Genomic DNA, 23,895 nt, shown 5'->3' on the forward strand with positions numbered 1-23,895 from the left:
GTACCTATCAATAATAACCTTAAACATAAATGGATTAAATGCTCCAATCAAAACACATAAAATAGCTGAATGGATAGGAAAGCATGACCCATACATATGCTGCCTACAAGAGACCCACCTCAGGACAAAAGGCTGACACAGACAGAAAGTGAGGTTCTGGAAACAAATTTTCCAAGCAAACGGCCAGGAAAAAAAAAGCCAGGGTAGCAATACTCATATCAGACAAAATAGACTTCAAAAAAAGGGCCAATAAAAGAGACCCAGAAGGTCACTTCATAATACTCAAGGGAAGAATCCACCAAGAGGACATAAACATTGTAAACATATATGCACCCAACATAGGACCACCCAAATATATAAAGAAATCTTAGAGGACTTGAAGAAAGATATTGACAGCAACACAATTATAGTAGGGGATTTTAACACCCCACTGTCAAAAATGGACAGATCTTCCAAACAAAATATCAACAAAGATATTGTGGCATTAAACAATGCCCTAGATGAAATGGACTTAATTGATATATGTATAGAGAGCCCTTCATCCCAAAGAAGCTAAATACAAATTCTTTTCAAATGTACATGGAACATTTTCAAAGATAGACCACATGATAGGACACAAAACAAGCCTCAACAAATTCAAGAAAATTGAAATCATACCAAATATTTTCTCCAACCACAAAGGAATGAAACTAGAAACCTACACAAAAGGAAAAAACCCAAAACACGCAAAATCATGGAGATTGAATAGCATGCAATTAAAGAAAGAATGGGTCAAGAGTGAAATTAGGGAAGAAATCAAAAAGTTTCTGTAAAAGAACAAAAATGAACTCACAACGACCCAAAACTTATGGGACACAGTAAAGGCAGTCCTGAGAGGGAAGTTCATAGTGATACAGACCTAACTAAAAAAGATAGAAACATTTCAAACAAACAACCTAACCCGATGCCTACAAGAACTTGAGGAAAAACAACAAAGACACCCCAGAGCAAGTAGAAGGAAGGAAATAACCAAGATCAGAGCAGAATTAAATGACATAGAGACTAACAGCACAATTCTAAGCATCAATGAATCCAGGAGCTGGTTTTTTTTAAAAGATAAACAAAATTGACAAGACTTTAAGCAAGCTCATCAACAAAAAAGAGAGAGGACCCAAATAAACACAATAAGAAATGAAAAAAAGGGAGATTACAATTGACATCACAGAAATACAAAGGATTGTAAGAAATTATTATGAAGACTGTATGCCAAGAAATTCAAAAACCTAAGTGAAATGGACAAATTTCTAGAAAAATACAACCATCCAAAACTCAATAAAGCAGAAAGCTTGAAAAGACTAATAACAGCAGATGAAACTGAAGCAGTAATAAAAAAATCTCTCGTCACACAAGAGTCTTGGACCAGATGGTTTCACAGGAGAATTCTACAAAGCATTTAATGAAGAGCTAATCTCTATCCTTCACAGACTATTCCAAAAAATCCAAAATGATGAAAGACTCCCAAACTCTTTTTAGGAAGCCAGCATCATCCTAATTCCAAAACCAGACAAAGACACAACAAACAAAGAAAACTTCAGGCCAATATCACCGATGAGCATAGATGCTAAAATCCTCAACAAAATATTGGCAATTTGAAACCAACAATATATCCAAAAGATTATACACCATGACCAAGTAGGATTCAATCCCAGGGACGCAAGAATGGTTCAACATTCACAAATCAGTCAATGTAATTCATCACATAAACAAAAGCAAAGACAAAAACCACATGATAATATCAATAGATGCAGAAAAAGCTTTTGATAAGGTATAACACCCATTTATGATAAAAAAACACTCAGCAAAGTGGGAATAGAGGGAGCATTCCTCAATATAATAAAGGCCATATATGAGAGACCTACAGCCAATATCATACTCAATGGGCAAAAACTAAAAGTATTTCCACTAAGATCAGGAACAAGACAAGGATGTCCACTTTCACCACTTCTATTCAATATAGTTTTGGAAGTATTGGCCACAGCTATTAGGCAAGAAAAGGAAATAAAAGGCATCCAAATAGGAAAGGAGGAAACAAAACTGTCACTGTTTGCAGATCATGATAGTGTAAACAGAAATTCCTATAGATTCCACTAAAAAAAAAACTATTGGACCTAATAAATGAATTTGGCAAAAGAGCAAGATACAAAGTCAATATCCAGAAATCAAAGGCATTTTTGTATACCAACAATGAAGCCTCATAAACAAAAATCTGGAAAAAAATCCCATCTGATATCGTAAAAAGAAAAATAAAGTACCTAGGAATAAACCTAATCAAGGAGTTAAAAAACATGTACCCAGAAAACTACACAACCCTGAAGAAGAAAGAAATCAAGGAAGACACAAACAAATGGAAACATATACCATGCTCATGGATTAGAAGAATTTAAATCATCAAAATGTCCATACTACCCAAAGCAATTTACAGATTGAATTCAATACCTATTTAAGGTATCAATGGCATATCTCACAGACATAGAACAAATGCTTCTAAAATTTATATGGAACCATAAACAACCCCTAATAGCTGCAGCAATTTTGAGAAAGAAGAGCAAAGTAGGAGGAATCACAATACCTGATACCAACATATTACAAGGCCACTGTAATCAAAACAGCCTGGTACTAGCATAAAAACAGGCATGTAGACCAATGAAACAGAATAGAGAGTCCAGAAATAAATCCAAGTCTCTACAATCAATTAATGTTTGACAAAGAGGGCAGCAACATAAAATCGACTACTAACAGCCTCTTCAACAAATGGTGTTGGGAGAACTGGACAGCTACATGCAAAAAAATAAAACTTGATTACCACCTTACATCATTCAGAAAAATAAATTCAAGGTGGATAAAAGACTTAAATATAAGCCATAATACCATTAAAGTCCTAGAGAAAAACATTGGCAGGAAAATCTCAGTTATTTCACACAGCAACATCTTCACAGATATGTCCCCTAAAGTAAGGGGGACATAAAAGAAAAAAAATAAACAAATGGGACCTCGTCAAAATAAAAAGCTTCTGCCTGTCTAAAAAAAAAACAAAACAGTATTAAAATAAAAAGAGAGCCAACCATATGGGAAAACATATTTGCTCATGATACCTCAGACAATAGCTTCATCTCCACAATATACAAAGAACTTACATGAGTGCACTGTAGGAAGACAAGCAAGCCAATTTAAAAAATGGGCAAAAGATTGAACAGACACTTCTCCAAGGAGGACATACAGAGGGCCCAGAGACATATGAAAAGATGCTCAATATCGCTATCAGAGAGATACAAATAAAAACCACAGTGAGATACCACTTTACACCAGTCAGAATGGCCATCATAAACAAAGCAATAAACAACAAGTGTTGGAGAGGTTGTGGAGAAAAGGGGACCTTAATGCACTGTTGGATGGACTGCAGATTGGTACAACCATTATGAAAAACAGTATAAAATTTTCTCAGAAAATGAAAGATGGCACTGCCTTTTGACACCCAGCCATTCCACTGCTAGGATTACATCCTAAGAACCCTAAAACACCAATCCAAAAGAACCTATGTACCCCAATGTTCATAGCAGCACAGTTTACAATACTCAAGTTCTGGAAGCAACCTGAGTGCCCATCAGTAAATGAGTGGATCAAAAAAGTATGATACATTTACACAATGGAATTCTATGCAGCAGAAAGAAAGGAGCTCCTACCCTTTGCAACATCATGAATGGAACTAGAAAGCTTATGCAAAGTGAAATAAGCCAGGCGTTGAGGGACAAATACCATATGATATCATCTTTAACTGGAACATAATCAACAAAAGAAAAAAGCAAACAAATATATCCAGAGTCATTGAAATTAAGAACAATCTAACAATAGCCAGAGGGGAGGTGGGAGGGGACAGTGGGGAGAAGGGTTTTTGGAACAGTGAAAAGGAACTATTGTAAAGGACACATAGATAAAACCAAGGGGGAGGGTGGAAGCAAGGGAGATAGGTGGGTTTGGAGAGGGTGGGGGGAGAAGGTGGGGATAAAATACGAACAACTGTAATTGAACAACAATAAAATAATTTAAGTTTAAAAAATCAGGTTAAACATTTCTGAAAACATAAACTCTTTGGCATTTTCCAATTTCCAAGGTTATTTTGACAGATTGTTATTATAGATTTTTTGGATTTTTTAATTTTAATTTTCTTTATTTTTATTGTTCACATGGTTACAAATGTCCCCATTGACCCCCGTCCTTTGCTCCCTCCTCCTGACCTCAGTACCCCTTCCCTCTGGCCATCAGCAGTCTGTGTCTGTCTTTGGCTAATCCCTTCATTCTCTTTCATCCACTACCCACTTCTGTATAATTTCTGAACTGAGCAAACTATGTTATGAATTGAATTGTTAGTTCATCTGAAAGAACATGACTCATCAAGACCTGGTGGGATTGAATACATAATTACTGGGTATACTACAGTGCACGTTAAGCTCTAAGGTGACTTGTATTATCAAAGATAGCATCTTAGATTAGAGATAGGTTTAGTTATGGCTGAACCAGGAGCCATTTCCAGAAACTGTTTTATAATTTGGAGATTCCAGTCTTCATTTGCTTTACCTCCTTCAGACCATATGAAAGAAAAAAGGTAGGCAGTATGACTGCTGTGTTTTAGAGTTCTTCATCTCCTCTGACAGCATTCCTGAGCTTATTAATGGAAAGTCCAGAGAACTCTTTTTACCTTAATTTATCTGATAATGCATTTGATCCAGTTGCAATTAAATGTAACTGATATTTTACTAATGTTATAAATTCTAAGGGTTCAAGGAATAGGAGAAAAAAGGAGGAAAATGAACCGAGCTAGTTGCAGGTGCTCAAGTTCTCATGGGAAACCCTGGAGTTTTATAAGTCTTTATATTTTTACATCAAATTAAAAAGCTGCATGGCTAAAGAAACCATCATCATAATGAAAAGAGGACTGATTATATGGGAGTATGGGAGAATATATTTGCCAATGATATGTCAGACAAGGGATTAATCCCCAAAATAGATAAAGAACACATACAATCAACATCAGGAAGACAAACAATTCAATTAAAAAATATGCAAAGAATATGAATAGACTCTCTTCCAAGGAGGACATACAGAGGGCCCAGAGACATATGAAAAGATGCTCAGCATCACTCGCCATCAGAGAGATGCAAATTAAAACAACAATGAGATACCCCTTCACACAGATCAGAATGGCCATCATTAATAAATCAACAGACAACAATTGCTGGCAGACAATAGACAACAAGGGTGTGGGAAAAAGGGAACCCTAGTGTACTGTTGGTGGGAATGCAGACTGGTGTAGCCATTGTGGAAAACAGTATGGAATTTGCTCAGAAACTTAAAAACAGAATTGCCTTTTGACCCAGTGATTCCACTGCTAGGAATGTGCCCTAAGAAGCCCACAACACCAATTCAAAAGGACATATGCATATCTATGTTCCTAGTAGTGCTGTTCATAATTGCCAAGTGTTGGAAACAGGCCAAGTACCCATTAGTAGATGAATGGATTAAAAAGCTGTGGTACACAATGGAATACTACGCAGACGAAAGAAACAAGGAATTCCTACCTTTTGTGACAGCATGGTTGGAATTGGAGACTATTATGCTAAGTGAAATAAGTGATTCGGTAAAAGACAAACACCATATGATCTCACTTATAAGAGGAATCTAATGAACAAAATAAACTAACCAGAAAAACAGAACCAGACATGTGGAACAGACTGACAGCTGCTAGAGGGGAAGAGGGAGGAGGGGAGTGGTGGGAAGAAGGGGGGAACAAAAGGGAAAAAAAAAAAAAAAAAAAAAAAAAAGGGATCAGTTAAAGAACATGTATGAGTGAGCCATGGTCATAACAACAGTGTGGGGATTGACTGGGAGCCGGGGATGGGCTGGGCAGAAGAGGGTAAAGGGGGGAAAATTGGGACAACTGTAATAGAATAAACAAGAAAAAAAATTCAGACTCTCAGGCCCTATCCAGACCTACTGATTCCAGTTTATATTTTAACAAGATCTCCAAGTGATTCACAGAAAATTGAAGTTTGATAACCATGGTTCTACAGGAGAGAGATTCAGGAATAAGGTGTTATATTTCAGAAGGGATATATTTGAGACAAAGAGATATCACATTAGATCCACAACCTCTATCTAATTACAATTGACCAAGCTGGTTCTTCCCTCTACAGTTACCTTTCTCTACTAAGTATCTCTGTTAAATTCCTTCTGGTCACACATTAGTGTGACTTTCTTTATCTTTTCTTGTCCCCCAAAATATAATCAATTGCCCAATCTTACAGTGTCTACATTTTACTCACCTCTTGTATTTGTTGTTGACAAATGTCATTTCAATCACTCATTTCATTAAGTACAAACACTTATATAGAGCTCAGGATAAAATCAGGCACTATGTTAGGTACTTCACAGATATTAGCCCACTTAATCTTCAGACCACTGCTGTGAAATCCCCATTTTACAGTTGGGAAAATGAAGACACAGTGAGGATGGATGCATCCACTAGGAGGCTGCAGAGCTGGGATCCAAACCCAGGGAATGTGGCACTGGACTGTACTTTCATGGCACACCATATTATGCCACACTATGTATACATAAGGATCAGTGCCTTAGGAATGGAACTGGCCAAGTCAAGTAATAAAGAAATTAAAATTGCATAATTGGGAGAAAGAGGTGTGTACTCCTTAAGGTCTATAAAAAGCATATTTCCCCAAATTGTAATAAAACTATGAGTTACTGAGGTACAATATTATCCTTGGCCTTCTAAGCTTTATTCAGATCCCAATGTGTTTTCTGCCTGGTTTCTGACTGTGAGGGCCTGATCTTTTCCTCCTGAACTTAGCAACACAGTTGTTCTCTGCTTGGAATTCTCCAATACTCCATGGTTAAGACTTATTCCCCAGGAAGAAGAACAGGTTGATTGCAAGAGTCACCTCATTTGTTTCTTTTCTAACAGGAATCAATGTCCTACACTGCCTTTTTCCTGATATTTAAAATAATGGTTTAATATATTTTCTGTAGTTCCTTTGGCTTTTTTTAAAGATAGAAGGTTTAACTATAGGTAGAAGTGAATGTCTTTTCTTATAATTTAAAAATAAATGTCAAACAGTTTGGCAGTTCCTTGAAAAGTTAAACATATGACCCAGGATTCCACTCTTAAGTATATACCCAAAAGAACTGAAAGCAGGGCCCCAGACATTTGTACATGCAGGTACACATAGTAGCATTATTCACAATGGTCAATACTTGGAAGCAAACCAAGTGTTCAACAACAGATGAATGGATAAACAAAATATAACACACATACACACAATGAATTATTACTCAGCCTTGAAATCAAAGAAATGAAAGGTTGGTAAATGCTACAATATAGATGAACTTTGAGGACATTAGGCTAGGTGAAATAAAGCAAACAGAAAAGACAAATACTGTATGATTCTACTTATTTGAGGTATTTAGAACAGTCAAATTCATAGAGAAAGATGGTAGAATGGTAGTTGCCAGGAGTAGGGAAATAGAAGAAATGATGAATTATTGTTTAACAGGTACATAATTTCATTTGGAATATATTAAAAAGTTCTGGAGATGGATGGTGGTGATGGTTGCATAACATTATGAATGCATTTAATGACACTAAATTATATAACAAAAATGATTAAAATGGCAGAGTTGGTAAATGTCGGGCTTGCCTCCTCCAACTACATCAAAATCACAACTAAATTACAGAACACCCTTGAGAAACATGTGAAGACCAGCTGAACAGAACTCCTATGACTGAGGAAATAAAGAAGAATCCATGTTGAAATTAGTAGGAGGAATGGAAACATGAAGCAGACTGATCCCATATCCACATGTGGTAGTTAAGGAACATTAAGAATTGGGAATAGTAAGAATATCTCAGCTGTGGGTCTTCCCCTTAAGGAGTGAGAGGTACCAGACCCACACTGGGTCCCCCAGCCTGGAGCATCATTGTGGGGAATAGGAATCTCCATAATGTTTGGCTATGAAAACCAGCAGAAATTCATCTGGGCGAGGCACAGGGTTGCTGTACACCAAGGCATCCTCTTTAAGAGCTGGAGCACAACTCGTTTGCTCATACACTTACCCTAAGCTCTAGCAAAAGGATGGTAGCTTGAAAAGAACCAGGGAATTAGGGTGAGGGACTGAATTGTCTGGTTTCAGGGCAAGAGCTGGACAGAAGTACTGGCAGGTGCCATTGTTCATTTGAGGAGACATTTCCACAGACAGTCTGCAGATTCAAATGACAAATCTGAATTCTCATTAATTTGGCTCATACCACTTACCACATCCTGGTGACTTCCTGGGACACCCTCCCTGGCCCAGCCCAACTCTTACAGGGTCTGTTACACACAGGGACAGCCTTGGCCTATACTGTGGACTTTCCCCAAACCCTCAAAGGTCCACAGCCCTTAAAAAGAAGTAATTGGATTCAGTGTGCCATGTACATTTTGCTAAGCAGCCCTAAGCCCACACTAGTAGTAGCTGGGATTGGTTTGAAGCATAGCCTCTAGCAGGTGGCTCCAAGCCTGGCACAGGCAGCTAAAAACCAAAAGTCACTTTGTAGTTCCTTCTAGGTGGTCCTGAGCTAGGTACACATAGAACCGACCATAGCCTGCACTGGAGCAGATCCCAAGAGATCCAAGAACCAACAAACTCAGTGGCTGGGTTCAGAACATACCAGAGCACCACCCAGTTAGTGCCATAGACACCCCAACCAAAGGGTGAATTTGGTAGGCAGTAGAGCCCTACAAAAGTGGATTTCACCCCATGTTGTCAGCCTCTGCACAGCAGCTCCTCTGCTGTAGACAGGCATATCCTCACAGTAGGTTAGTCAATCTGACCCACGGATGTGCCAACAGCAATCTAGGCTTAAGTAAAACAAGAAGGCACAATAACCCACACATGGGGCACCCCTGGAGCACCTGGCTCAGGTGACCAGGAAGACTTTGTCACTGGACTCACAGAATACCTACTATATAAGGCTACTATTCAAAAACTAGAAGATGTAGCAGATCTACCTAATGCATAGAAACAAACACAGAGATGCAGCCAAAATGAGGAGAAAAAAGTGTTCCAAATGCAAGAATGAGACAAAACTCCAGAAACATACCTACACAAAATGGGAAACAAGTGATCTACCAGATACAAAGTTGAAAACACTGGTTATGAGGATGATCAATGAACTTAAGGGAAGAACAGATCATCTTTGTGAGAATTTCAACAAAAAGAGAAATCATAAAAAAGAACAAGTTAGAAATGAAGAATACATGAAGTAAAATTAATAGCAGATTAGTTAAGGCAGAGGACTGAATCGGCAATTTGGAAGACAAGATAGAAGAAAACACCATGTCAGAAAAGCAAAAAGAAAACAGAATAAAAAAGAGAATAGTTTAACTCTGTGGAGCTCACGGCTGATCCGAGAGATACAAACTCACTCTTTTCTTAAATATTGTTACATATATTGGGTGCATAGGTTCAAGTTCATGAGTACCTGCACATTTGTACATAACTAATATTAAGCTATAAAGTTTAGGCCATTAGTTTGTTTATAACATGTGTTTTGTAAGGATGTGTGAAATTTGATAGTAAATTGTATCTGAGAGATACTGCAAAATCCTAAGTCAGTGTTGGTGTAGTTATTTTTTCCCATAAATTTCAGTCAGTGTTACTTTTTTTCATTTACTATTGAAAATGGCTGGAAAAATACATTGATTTGATAATACAAGAGATGTTGAAGAACTATAGTGAATGCTACTTGAGTTTGATGATGAAAATGATGGAGTCGAGTGTGAAAATGAAAGTGATTTAGAAGATGAAGATTATGTGGAAGTTTGTTCAGAAAATTTGGATACTCAGTAAGGTATTTCTAGTGAAGAAAATGAAGATGAATTACAGATAAATGAAGAGTATTTTTTGGAAAGGATAAAGAATCAAAATGGAGAAATAATTCAGTAAGAAGACAAATTAGAAAACAGTCACAGAATATTTTGTGTCAGCTTCTGTTAGTTTAGCCAAACACAAAAAATGCCAAGACAAAATTTGAAATTTAGAACTGCTTTATTACAAATGATATTTTAGATATAATCTTATTATATGCAGATGAATACATTGATTCTATCTTGAGCCAGTTTTCATGAGAAAGAGATGCTAAACAAATAAACAAAACTGAATTGTAACCATTTTTAGGCCTCTTATATCTAGCTGGTTTACATTGCAGCAATTGGCTAAATTTGCAGGATTTATGGGCTACAGATGGTAGTGGGATTGAACTTTTTAGACTTATGACATCTTTATGGAGATTTAGATTTATTCATGACCATATCAGGTTTGATGACAAACTTACGTGCTTTCAGGACCCCTGAAAGTGGATAAATTAGTGGCTGTGAGAAACATTTTCTCAGCATTGTAGAAAATTATAAATTATGTTATTGTACTGGGCAGAATGTTAACAACAGACAAAATGTTACCTCAATTTAGAGGCAAATGTGGGTTTAGACAATATATTCCATCCAAATCCAATAAATACTGTATAAAAATTTTTGCTATGGTCAATTCAAAAGTATTTTACACAGGAAATCTTGAGTTATATGCCAGTAAGGAGACTGGAGATCCTTACTTGATCAGTAATAAACCAGTGGATGTTATTGGAACACTTACAGAAACCCTTTACTCATAGCACGTAACAGCTGAGCAGATAACTTTTTCACTGATATAAATCTGATCTCTGACTCGAAAAAGAAGCAACTTTCATATGTAGATACTGTTTATAAGGGTAAATCTGAACAGCTCCCTGAATTTCTGTTTTCTAAAACCAGGCCTGAAATATCCAACTTATTTGCTTTTGGTGCAGATTTCACACTTGGGTATCTCATATACCGAAAAGTATATGAGATACACTTTTGGGTATCTCATATACCCAAAATAGGAAAAACCATAATTTTAGTTTCAAGTATGCATTTCGATGATGCCACAGATTTAGACATAGAAGCCTGACATAATAGAATATTACAATCGAATGAAGTCAGAGGCTGATACTGTGGACCAAATGACAGGTACATATAATGTGGCTAGGGACACCAAAAAATGGCCTCTGGTTACATTCTACACAACTATGAATATTGAAGGAATAAATGCTCGAACTATTCATGTGCTAAGCAGCAATGTGAAAATAAGGTACAGAACATTTATTAGAAATCTTGTAATGCAGTTAGTGCCAGACACAAATAGAATGGCATCCATAAATCTCTATATGTGTGCATAAGCCTTCACACCTGCAATTTCATCAATTTCAAATACAAATTAAAGGAAATTCTAATGATGACATAGATACAGCTCCTTTGACAAGCAGAAAAAGATGCATTAGGTGCTATGCACCAAAGTGAGTCACTTATCAAAATATCTTTGCTAGTGTTGTGGACAGTGTATATGCCTTGAGCAGAGCAGTGTTGTTTGCAATGACTGTTATACAAGTGTTTCACAAAGCTAGCTACTGAAGATTCTGATTAATTAATGTTAAAGACTTTTTTCCATTCTATTTTTTAGCAATATCAATATTGTTGTTTGAAAATAAAAATTTTTATTCTTTATGTTTTTAAATTTCTTTGTTTAATCATTTCTAGACTATAGCTGAAAAAAATCATGTATTTTATTATAAAATATAATGCAAATTTGCAGTGTTTTAAATTTTTTTTTCACATTTCAGCACCACTAGTAATGAATGTGTCTCTCGGATATACAACCTGTGCTGTAATTTTTTCGAGTGTGACCTCTGCAGGGTTAAAAGACAATATCAACAATAACAACATTCACATCATAGGGGCACCAGAAGAAGAAGAGACAGAATAAACTATTGAAAACTGATTTGAAGAAGTAGTAACTGAAAACTTCTGTAACCAGGTAAAGGAAATTTGCACACAACACTAGGAAATACAGAAAATCCAAAACAAGATGAACCCAAAGAGGTCCACAGAAGACATCATAACTAAAATGACAAAATTATAGAAAAGTCATCCTAAAAAAGCAACTGAAGACTAGCTATAGAGAAGCCTTATAATCAAGGACTCACAGAAGAAACCAAATTACATCAAGACTGGTAGGAAGTATGAAGGTGAGAGAGGGCTGCCCGGGCTTCCAGGAATAGCAGTTGAAGTTCCAGAGGGATATTTCAGCAGCTGAGTGGGTTCCCTTAAGAAGTGTGGGGACTAAACCTTAAGCCTGGCTCCCCAGCCTAGAGCACCAGAACTGGGAAAGATGTCACATAACATCTGGCTGTGAAAAGCAATGGGTGTCCCTCTGCCATGGAGAGATGGCTAGAGATGCAGCCAACCTCTTAAAGGACCAACACATACAATTTCATTTGCAGCCACTTATCTTGGGCTCCAGGACAGAGAGGACTAGAGCCATTTGATGAGTATCTGGGGGTGGTGACTCTGGGGCTAGAACTGAAGGGTCAGATGCCAGGATTCTTGCAGTCATTGCTCATACTACAGAAGCCATCTTTCTTAGGCAGAGCACTCCCCTCATGCAGCATCAGCCTGGGGGAGGGAATAGTCCCACTTGAAGAATTTCCTCTTGCTCAACCCTAGATGCTCTTTTAGTGACTAAGCCTAACACAGGCACCCTGTAGAAGGAGGCTAGTCTCAGTGCAATTTGAGATTTTAGCTACCTTGCCCTTGGGCCCAGTGCTGGTAAAGGTGGGTTTTGGTATGCAGCTTGGTCCTTTTATCCTTGCCCAGCAGAGGGAACCACAAGCTATGGATCACTAATAACTCCAAACATGTTGCCTAGGGCCACTCACATGCATATATGATATAGGGCTGCAGCAGAGTCTTTGACGATCTAACCAATACATAGAAGCAAACACAAAGAGACAGCCAAATGAGAAGACAAAGAAACAGCCCCCACAAAAAAACCAAGAAAATTCTCCAGAAAAAAGAGTTAAGTGAAATGGAAGCAAGAAATTTATGAGATATAGAGTTCACAGTAATGACTATAAGGATGCTCAACAGCATGAAAAAAGACATAGAAACAATAAAAATGGATCAGTTAGAAAGAATGCAATATCAATAACACAGTGGAAGGAATAAACAATAGGTTAGATAAAGCAGAAGACTTAAACAGTGATTCTGAAGAAAGTGTAGGGAAAAAAACCATTCAAAGCAGCAAAAAGAAGAAAAGATGTTTTAAATGAAGACAGTTTAAGGGACCATTGGGACAGTATGAGGGGTAACAATATCTGCATCATAGGGATACCAGAAGGAGGAGAGAGGAAGGGATTGAGAACATATTTGAAGAAATAATGATTGAAAACTTCCCTAATATATTGAAGGAAACACACACACAAGTCCAGGAAGTGCAGAGTCCCAAATAAGATAGACCCAAAGAGGCCCACACCATGACACATTATACATAAAATGGCAAATCTTAAAGACAAGGAAAGAACCTTAAAAACTGCAAGAGAAAAGCAGATCATTACCTACAGGGGAGATTCCATAAGACTGTCATTCGATTTCTCAACAGAGATATTTCAGGCCACAAGGGACTGGCATGTAATATTCAAAGTGATGAAGAGCAAGAACCTATGACCAGTGCTACTTTACTCAGCAAGATTATCATTTAAAATTGAAGGAAAAAGAAAGAGTTTCCATAACAAGAAAAGCTAAAGGAGTCTGTTATCACCAAAAGAGTATTACAAGATATGTTAAAGGGCTTGCTTTAGAAAAAGAAAACAGAGGAACATAGTTAAAGAACAAAATGACAATAAATAAGTACCTATCAATAATCTCTTTACATGTAAATGGCTTAAATGTTCGAGTCAAACAACATAGGGTAGCTAAATCAGGAAGAAAAAGACACCCATACATATGCTGTCTTCAGCAGACCCACTTCAGAATGACAGATACATACACAGTAAAATAAAGGAATGAAAAAAAGATATTTTTTGCAAATAGAAATTAAAATATTGGTAGCAACACTTATATCCAACAAAATAGATTTAAAATAGAATGCATAGTAAAAGACAAAGAAAGACACTAAATGATGACAAAGAGAACAATTCCACAAGAGCATATAACCCTGATAAATATTTATGAACCCAGCATAGGAGCACCTAAATATATAAAGTAAACTTGATGGGCACTAAGGGAGAGATCAACAGAAATAAGTTCACAGTAGGGTATTTAAGACCACATTGACTTCAATGGATAGAACTTCTAGAAAGAAAAATTGACAAGGAGATGGTGACTTAAATGCCATACTAAAGCAAATGTATTTAATTGACATCAGAGCATTTCATCCCAAAGCAGCAGAATATACATTCTTTTCAAGTGCACACAGAACATTTTCTAGGATATATGATATGTTAGGACACTAACAAATCTCAATAAATTTAAAATTTAAATCATATCAATTATCTTTTCTGACCATAATGCTATGAAATTGGAAATTAATCACAAGAATAAAACTGAGAAAAATACAAAGACATGTAAGTTATATAACATTATTAAACAATGAATGTATTAAAGTGATGAAGAAAGAAAGCAAAAGATAACTTGACAAACAAAAAAAATGAGAACACAACAAACAAAAATCTTTGGGACACAGGGAAAGCAGTCCTAAGAGGGAAATTCATAGCATTAAAGCCTACTTCAAATAAACAAAAAAAAGGGTCAAATCAATTAACTTTATAATTAAGGGAACTAGAAAATGAACACTGAAGAAAGCCCACAGTGAGTAGAAAAAAGAAAATAATAAAGATAAGAGCAGAAATAAATGAACTAGAGTTTACAAAAACAATACAAAAGATAAATGAATCCAAGAACTGGTTCTTTGAAAAGATAAACAAGGTTGACAAACCTTTCCCCAGACTCATCAAGATAAAAAGAGAGAAGACCCAAATAAATAAAATCAGAAATGAAAGAGAAGTAACAACTGACAACAAAGAAACACAAAGTAGTATAAGAAAATATTATGAACAACTATATGCCAACTAACTGGACATCCTGGATGAAATGGATACATTCCTAGGAATTTATAATCTTCCCAAACTAAATCAGAGAGAATCAGAAATCTTAATAGACAGATTATAACAATTAAAATTGATGAAATTCTCTAAAAAACTCCCAGTAAACAAAATTCAATAATTCCAAGAAGAACTAACATCTATTTCTTCTTCTCTAACTATTCCAAAACTTGCAGAGAAGGGAAGACTCCCAAGCTCATTTAATGAGGCTAGTATTACCGTAATCTCAAACACTACAAAGACACTACAAAGAAATAAAACTGGGAACTAATATTCCTGACGCACACAGATACTAAAATCTTCAATGAAATATCGGCAAACAAAATACGGCAATACATGCAAAGGATCATATGCGAGAAACAAGTGGGATTTATTCCAGGCATGTAAAGTTGGCACAATATTTGCAAATCAATAAACATGATATATCACACTAACAAAATGAAGGATAAGAATCACATCATCAATAGATGCATAAAAAGCATTTGATCTTCAGCACTCATTTATCATAAAAACTCTCAGCAAAGTGGGAATAGAGGGAACATACCTCAACGCAATAAAGGCCATATATGACAAACCCATTGCCAGTATCATACTCAATGGCAAAATACTATAAGCATTCCCCTTAAGATCAGGAACAAGACAGGGATGTCTGCTTTCACCACTTATATTCAACATAGTACTGCAAGTTCTAGCCCCAGCAATCAGAAAGGAAGAAATCAAAGGCATCCAAACTGAAAAGAAAGAAGTAAAAGTGTCATTCATTGCAGCAGCCATGACACTGTGTGCAGTGAACCCTAAAGATTCCATCAAGAAACTACTAAAACTGATAAATGAATTCAGTAAAGTAACAGGATACAAAATTAATACCTAGAAATCAGTTGTATTTTTATATGCCAATAATAAACTATCCGGAAAGGGAAATTAAGAAAAAAGCCCCATTCTCAATTCCCCCCCCAAAAAAATTTCGCCACGGATGTAAAAGACCTGTATTCAGAAAATTAAAAGATGATGAAGAATAAATTTGAAGAGGATACAAATAAGTGGAAGTATATACTGAGTTCATGGATAAGAAGAAGTAACATCATTAAAATTTCTGTACTATTTAAAGCAATGTACAGATTCAGTGCAATTTCTATGAAAATACTAATGGTTTATTTCACAGAATTAGAAAAAAAATGCAAAAATTTATATGGAACCACAAAAGACCCTGAATAGCAATAGTAATGTATAGAAAGAAGAACAAAGTTGGAGAAATCATGCTATTTAATATCAAGCTATACTATAAAGCCATTGTCATCAAAACACCATGGTACTGGCATAAAAACAATGGAGCAGAATAGAGAACCCAGAAATAAACCCACATCTTTATAGTCAATATTTGATAGAGAAGGTAAAAAGATACAGTGGGCTAAAGAGTTTATTCAATAAATGGTATTGGGAAAACTGGATGGGTACATGCAGAAAAATGAAACTAAATCACCTTCTCACATCACACAGAAGAATAAATTCAAAATGGATTAAAGACTTAAATGTTAGACTTGAAACCATAAATATCCTAGAAGAAAACATATGCAGTAAAATCTCAAATACTGCTCATAGTAATATTATTTCTGATATATCTCTTCAGGCAAGGGAAACTATAGAAAAATTAAACATATGGGATTACATCAAACTAAAAAGTTTCTGCACAGCAAAGGGAACCAACAACAAAATGAAAAGACAACTCACTGAATGAGAGAATATATTTGCTGATACATCTGCTAAGGTGTTAATATCCAAAATTTATTAAAAGTAACTTATAAGAGAGGTGGGTGGAAAATAGAGACAATTGTACTTGAACAACAATTAAAAAACAACTTATAAAACTTAATACCAAAAAACACAGTCCAAATAAAAAATGAGCCAAGGAACTGAATAGACACTTCTCCAGGGGGACAACAGATAACCCAATAGACATATGAAAAGATTCTCAACATCACTAATCATCAGAGAAATGCAAATTAAAATCTCAATGAGATACCACCTTACACCTGTCAGAATAGGTACCATCAATAAATCAACAAAAAACGAGTGCTGTCAAGGATGTGGAGAAAGGAGAACCCTCATGTACTGTAGGTAGGAATGCAGACTGGTGCAGCCACTGTAAAGCAGTATAGAGGTACATCAGAAAATTGAAAATGGAACTACCTTATGACCTAGGGATTCCCCTTTTGGAAATTTATCCTGTAAAACTAGTTCAAAAGAATACACACACCCCTATGTTCATTGAAGCATTATTTACAATTAACAAGATTTGGAAGCAGTGCAAGTGTCCATCAGTAAGTGAATGAATAAAACAGCTATGGTACATTCACACAGTGGAATACTACTCAGCCATAAAAAAGAAAATTTTACACTTTCCGACAGCATGGATGGATCTGGAGAACATTATACTAAGTGAAATAAACCAGTCAGAGAAAGACAAATACCATATTTTTTCATTCATATGTGGAATCTAATGAACACTGAACTAATAAGCAAAATATAGACAGACTCATAGATAGAGAGCAACACAGACAACAGTGTGGTGACTGTAGTGAGGAGGGGAGTGGGTTGAGGTGGAGGAGGGTATTGGGGGGATAACTGATATGGAAAAAATATACCATAAAAAGGGAATAAAAACAACATGAAAAGATTACTCTACCCAGCAAGGCTTCATTTCAAATTGAAGGACAGATAAAAAGCTTCCCAGACAAGAAAAAGTTAAAGGTCATCATCATCAAACTAGTACTATGAGAAATAGTAAAGGTCTTATTTAAGATGGAGAAAGATAAAATATATAAATAACAAAATTGCAATAACTACATACTTATCAATAATCACTTTAAATATAAGTGAATTCAGTTATAAAAAGAGAGAGTAGGTGGATGGATAAGAAAATAAGACCCATGCATATGCTGCCTACAACAGACTCACTTGATTGAAAGGTACACATTTGACAGAACAGACTTTAAAACAAAGTTTATAATAGGACACAAAGAAAAATATTATTTCTCTCTCTCTCTCTGTCTCTCTCACTCACTTTCTCTCTCATTTTGCCTTTGACATATTCTTATTCCAAATTAGCTGTCCACAGTGATTTGACCTTTATGGAATAAAGAAATTTAAGTTTATGCCACAGCCTTGTTTTCTTCTGTTAGGTTTCTTTTCTGCAGTTTTCTTCTCAGCTTCTGGGTTCTTGGTAACTGCAGCCCTTTTTCCCAGCCAAAGCTTCTTCCGCTTCATAGCACCAATTCCTTCTTTCCTTTCTTCCCTGCCAAATACTTCTTGCCTAGAACAAACCCACTTCTCATCTGATGTGTCTTCTAATGCCACTGCTGCTTTACCCACCTGGAGCTTGTGGTTCTGGCCTGGTGAAGATTGGTGTTCTGACACATGGTCTTTGCATATGGGTTTAGTTTCAACATGATCCTCAGGTTTTTCAGTGGATTCTTCTTCAGGATTCTGTGATGAATCTTCTTGTCTGGTGCTCGGAAGGCTCTTTGCATCTCTGGACTTTTTAAGATTCTGCTAAGGTCTGTACTGAGCATCTTGTGCATGGGAAGATTGTAGGTAGTTACTCTTGAGGGAAGCAGCTCTATCCCAAGTGCCATACAGTTAATATAACTTGTGGAAAGCACTTTCAGTCCAAATGTAGACACAGTCCACATGCCCACCAGGAGCAAGTTTCAAAATGTTCAGTTTGCTTACATTAGGCAGAGTAATTCCAAGAATGCTTCTAAAGGCTTTGATAATATCATTGTCCTCATTATAGATGATGCAAGGTCACATGCAATGGATATGATGATGGGTTCTCATTTTGCCCTTGCCAGCTACCATTTGCTGATAGGCATAAACTTTTTTTGATATTATTCCAGGCCTTAAGTTTCCTAAAAAAGCATAACAACCTCCTTGGTTTTCTTGTAGCCTTCAACTTTTTATCTTTAACCACCAAAGGACGTTCAGGAACTTCCTCAATACAATGACCTTTAGACATGACCAGGGATGGTAAGGTTGATTGAGGCAGCCAGGAAAGAACAGATGGCATATCATTTCTATGTTGAGTTCATTCTGGGTTGCTAGTGGTGTCAGGTTTTGGTTAGTGTACACATGTGGCCCCCACAACACATATTTCCAAAAGCATCCTGGCCAGATTGATGAGTTACATCATCTTGAACTCTGGGAATTTGAGACATAGCTCTGCCAGCAGCTCAAGTCAACACTAGTTGACTAGTTTTATGACCTGCTGATCCACTGACAGCATAGAGCTGTCTATTGTTTTTGTGCAAGGTGGTGTGAACAAAATTAACAATATCATTCTGAATGGGAACCTTGAACACAGCTGGTAAAGTGACATTTTTGCAAGATGATTCCCTTTTTTTGGAGTATAATGATATCCATAGATCAGCACACACCGTGGTGTGGAGGGGAAGAGAGATGCAATCCTCTCAATCTGGTGGTTCTCACAGGAAAAGCAATGGAGGACATTTCTTAACGATAAATGCATCTACCCAAAAAGAGGCTATAACTCTTGTAAACATTTATGCATCCAATGTAGGAGTATGTAAATATATACATAAAGCAAATATTGGACAACATAAAGGGAGAGATCTACACTAATATACTAATAGCAAGGGAATTTAACACCCCATTGACATCCAGACAGAAAATCAATAAGAAAACAGTGGCCTTAAGTGACCCATTAGACAAGATGGATTTAATTAATATTTGTAGGACATTTTACCCCAAAGCAGGAAAATATATATTCTTTTAAAGTGCATGTGGAACATTTTTCAGAATAGACCATATATAATGTCAAAAAACAAGTCTCAACAAATTTAAGAAGACCAAAATCATATAAAGCTTCTTTTCTAAACATAATGGTATGATACTAAAAATCAATTACAATAACAAAACTAAAAACCACACAAACACAAAAGGCTCATGCAATTCAACAATGAATGAGTTAACAATGAGATCAAGGAAGAAATCAAGATACCTTGAGAGAAGTGAAAGTTAAACAGAATCCAAAATCTGTGGGACACAGCCAAAGGAGTTCTAAAAGGGAAATTTATAACAACACAGGCCTACCCAAAGAAACAAGAAAAACCTAAAATAATCTGGCCTTACATTAAAAAAATTTATTAAAAAATAACAAAGCTCAGAGTAAGAAGAGACAAAATACTAAAAGATCAGAGCAGAAGCTAACAAAATAGATCTAAAAAATACAAAAGATTAATGAAACAAACAGCTAGTTCTTTGAAAAGATAAATACAATCAACTCCTCAGGAAATAGAGAGGACACAAATAAAATCAGAAATGAAAAAGTGTAAGTGACAACTGACACCAAAGAAATACAAAATGATAAGAAAATACTATGAATAATTATATGCCAACAAAATGAAGAACATGGAAGAAATAGATAAATTCACTCTGGTTGGTGTGGCTCAATGGACTGAGTGTCAGCCTATGAACTGAAAGGTTGCCAGTTCGATTCCCAATCAGAACACATGCCTGGGTTACAGTCTACATCCCCCGTTGGGGGCATGGAAGAGGCAACTAAGCAATGTTTCTCTCACACATCAATGTTTCTCTCCCTCTCTGCCTCCCTTTCTTCCCCCCTCTCTAAAAGTAAACAAATAAAATCTTTATAAAAAAACCAAATAGATTAAATTCCTAGAAACATATAATCTCCAGAAACATAATCTCCCAAAGACTGAATGAAGAAGAAAGAGAAAATATGAGCAGGCCAACAATTATTAATACTAATGAAATCAAATCAGTAATTGAAAATCTCCCAAAAAACTAGAATCCTGGACCAGATGGCTTTACAGGTAAATTTCACCAAACATTCAAAGAAGAACTAACACTTATCCTTCTCAAACTAGTCATTTACGATAAAAACTCTCAGCAAATTGAAGTAAAGGGAACATAACTCAACGTTAGAAATGCAATATATCAAAGTCACAACTAACTTTATACTCAAGATGTCTACTTTCACTACTTTTATACAATATAGTATTGTAAATTCTTGCATTTAGAAAAGAAAAATAAAGTAATAAAAACTTGAAAAGAAGTAAATCTGTCATTGTTTGCAGATATCATGATGTTGCATATAGACAACCCTAAAGACTCCACCAAAAAAACTATTAGAACTAATAAATGAACTTAATAAAGTAGCAGGATACAAAATTAATATACAGAGATTGGTTGCATTTTTATATGCCAATAATAAATTATCAGAAAGGAAAATTAAGAAACAATCCTATTTACAATTACATTAAAAATACCTTGGAATGAATTTAACAAAGGAAGTCAATGACCTACCTGTACTCAGAAAATTGTAAGAAAATGAAGAATAAAACTGAAGATGATACAAATAAATCAAAAAGTACTCTGTGCTTATGGATAGGCAGAAATAACATTGTAAAATGTCCAGATTACCCACAACAACCTACAGATTCAGTGAAATCCCTATCAAAATACAGATGGCATTTTCAATAGAACTAGAATAAATAATTATAAAATTCATGGGTAACCACAAAAGACCATGAAAACTGAAAGCAACCTTCTTCTTGAGAAAGAAGAATGAAGTTAGAAGTATCAAACTACCTGACATCAAACTATACTATAAGTCTATAGTAACCAAAGCAGTATGATATTACCATAAAATAGACACATAGATGAATGGAACAGAATAGACAGCACAAAAATAAACCCACAGCTACATAGTCAATTAATCTTTGACAAAGGAGGCAAGAAATTACAATGGGTTAAGAACAATCTATTCAATAAATGGTACTGGGAAAACTGGACAGACACATGGAATAAAATAAGATTGGACCAATATCTTACACTACATTCAACAGTAAACTCACAGTGGACTAAAGACTTAAATGAAAGACCCAAAACATAGTCAGTAAACTCTCTGACATTGCTCTGAATGATATTTTTTGGATATCTCTCCTTGGGCAAGGGAAGTAAAAATAAAAACACACAAACAAACAAAAACAACAACTACAACAAAAAATGAAACTACCTCAAATTAAAAAGTTTCCGTATAGGAAAGGAAACCACCAACAAAACAAAAAGCTAAGCTACTGAATGGAAAAAATACATCTGATAAGAAGTTAATATCCAAATATGTATAAAGAACACACACAACTTAACACCAAAAAAACCCAAACAACCTTATTAAAAAATGTGCAGAGGACCTGAATAGACACTTCTCCAGAAAGGACATACAGGTGGCCAATAGACATACAAAAAGATGCTCATGTCACTAATCATCAGAGACATGCAAAATATATAAAACCACAATGAGATATCACCTCATACTGGTCAGAATAGCTATTATGAATGAACCAACAAACAGCAGGTATTGGTGAGGATGTGGAGGAAAGGGAACCTTTGTGCAGTGTTCAAGGAATTGTAAATTGGTTTAGCCTGTGTGGAAATAGCATAGAAATTCCTAAAAAATTAATAATAGAATTAACATATGACCTAGACATTCCATTTCTGGGTATTTATTCAAACACAACTAAAACATTAATTCAAAAAGATATATGCATTCCTATGTTCACTGAAGTATTATATGTTTTTGTGTTTTTTATTGTTGTTCAATCACAGTTGTCCCTGTTTTCCCCATTACTCTCTTCTGCCCTACCCATCTCCCACCATCCACTTTCAATCCATCCCCCTCCCAGATGTCTTTGCCCATGGGTCCTTTATACATGTTCCTTAACTTGACCCTTCTCACTGTGGTATTATTTAAAATAGCCAAGATATAGAAGCAACTTAAGTCCATTAATACATGATTAGATAAAGAAGTGTTACATATATATATATTGGATTATTAGTCAGCCATAAAAAATTAAATCTTACCATTTGTGACAACATAGATGGACCTAGAGGCATTATGCAAAGTGAAAAAGTCAAACAGAGAAAGACAAATATCATATGTTTCACTTATATGTGATATCTAAATATCAAAATAAACAAATAAACAAAACAAGCAATTTCATAGATACACAGACCAAAATTATGGCTGCCAGGCAGGAGAAGGTTGGGGGAATGGGTGAAAAAGGTGAAGGGATAAAGAAGTACAATTGTCATAACTTCATAAGAAGCAATGAAAACAATCATGGAGAAGTACAGCATAGGGAATGTAGTCATCATTATCAGAATCATAATATATTGTATCAAATGTGGACCAGAACTATTGAGGGGGGTCACTTCATAAATTATATAAATGTCTAATTACTATGCTGTACATGTGAAACTAATATAATACTGAATTTCAAGTGCAATGAAAAAATAAATTATTAAAAATAAAATTAAAATGTATAGAAAGGTAAATTTTGTTATGTATTTATTTTACCACAGTAAAAAACAATGGCCAAAATAATCTTCTAATTATCCATGTATAATGAAGGATTTCCCACAAATCTTTCCAATATTCCAATAAAAATCTGCTTTCAAAATTTTCTAATGCTACAAGTGAATGCAGTGTATGAGTATCAATTAAATCATTTTTATATACAGTATAGCATTCACTCAACTGGCAAAAATGAAATCAGGTCTGATAATTAGACAGTAGTACTTTATCATAGTGAATGTACTGATTTTAATGTTTGAATTGTGTCTATGTGAGAAAATGTCATTGTTTATAGGAAATACACACAAAAGTAGTAGCTGTTGGGACATCAGGATGGCAACCAACTCTCAATGGTTCAGAGAAAAGAACACTGTAATGTACTTAAAACTTTCTGTAAGTTTTTAAT

At 35.5% G+C, this 23,895-nt stretch overlaps 1 protein-coding gene and 1 pseudogene across 1 annotated transcript in view; both read right to left on the reverse strand.

Moving 5' to 3' along the window:
• GMDS (GDP-mannose 4,6-dehydratase) overlaps positions 1-23,895 on the reverse strand; it is a 711,168-nt gene that overhangs the window by 128,082 nt on the left and 559,191 nt on the right. The window lies entirely within an intron of this gene.
• LOC119036707 (60S ribosomal protein L4-like) lies at positions 18,244-22,847 on the reverse strand (annotated as a pseudogene).

This window comes from Artibeus jamaicensis, unplaced genomic scaffold (assembly GCF_021234435.1).
Source record: "Artibeus jamaicensis isolate MK-2021 breed Jamaican fruit bat unplaced genomic scaffold, CSHL_Jam_final contig_594, whole genome shotgun sequence".
Classification (NCBI taxonomy): Eukaryota; Metazoa; Chordata; class Mammalia; order Chiroptera; family Phyllostomidae; genus Artibeus; species Artibeus jamaicensis.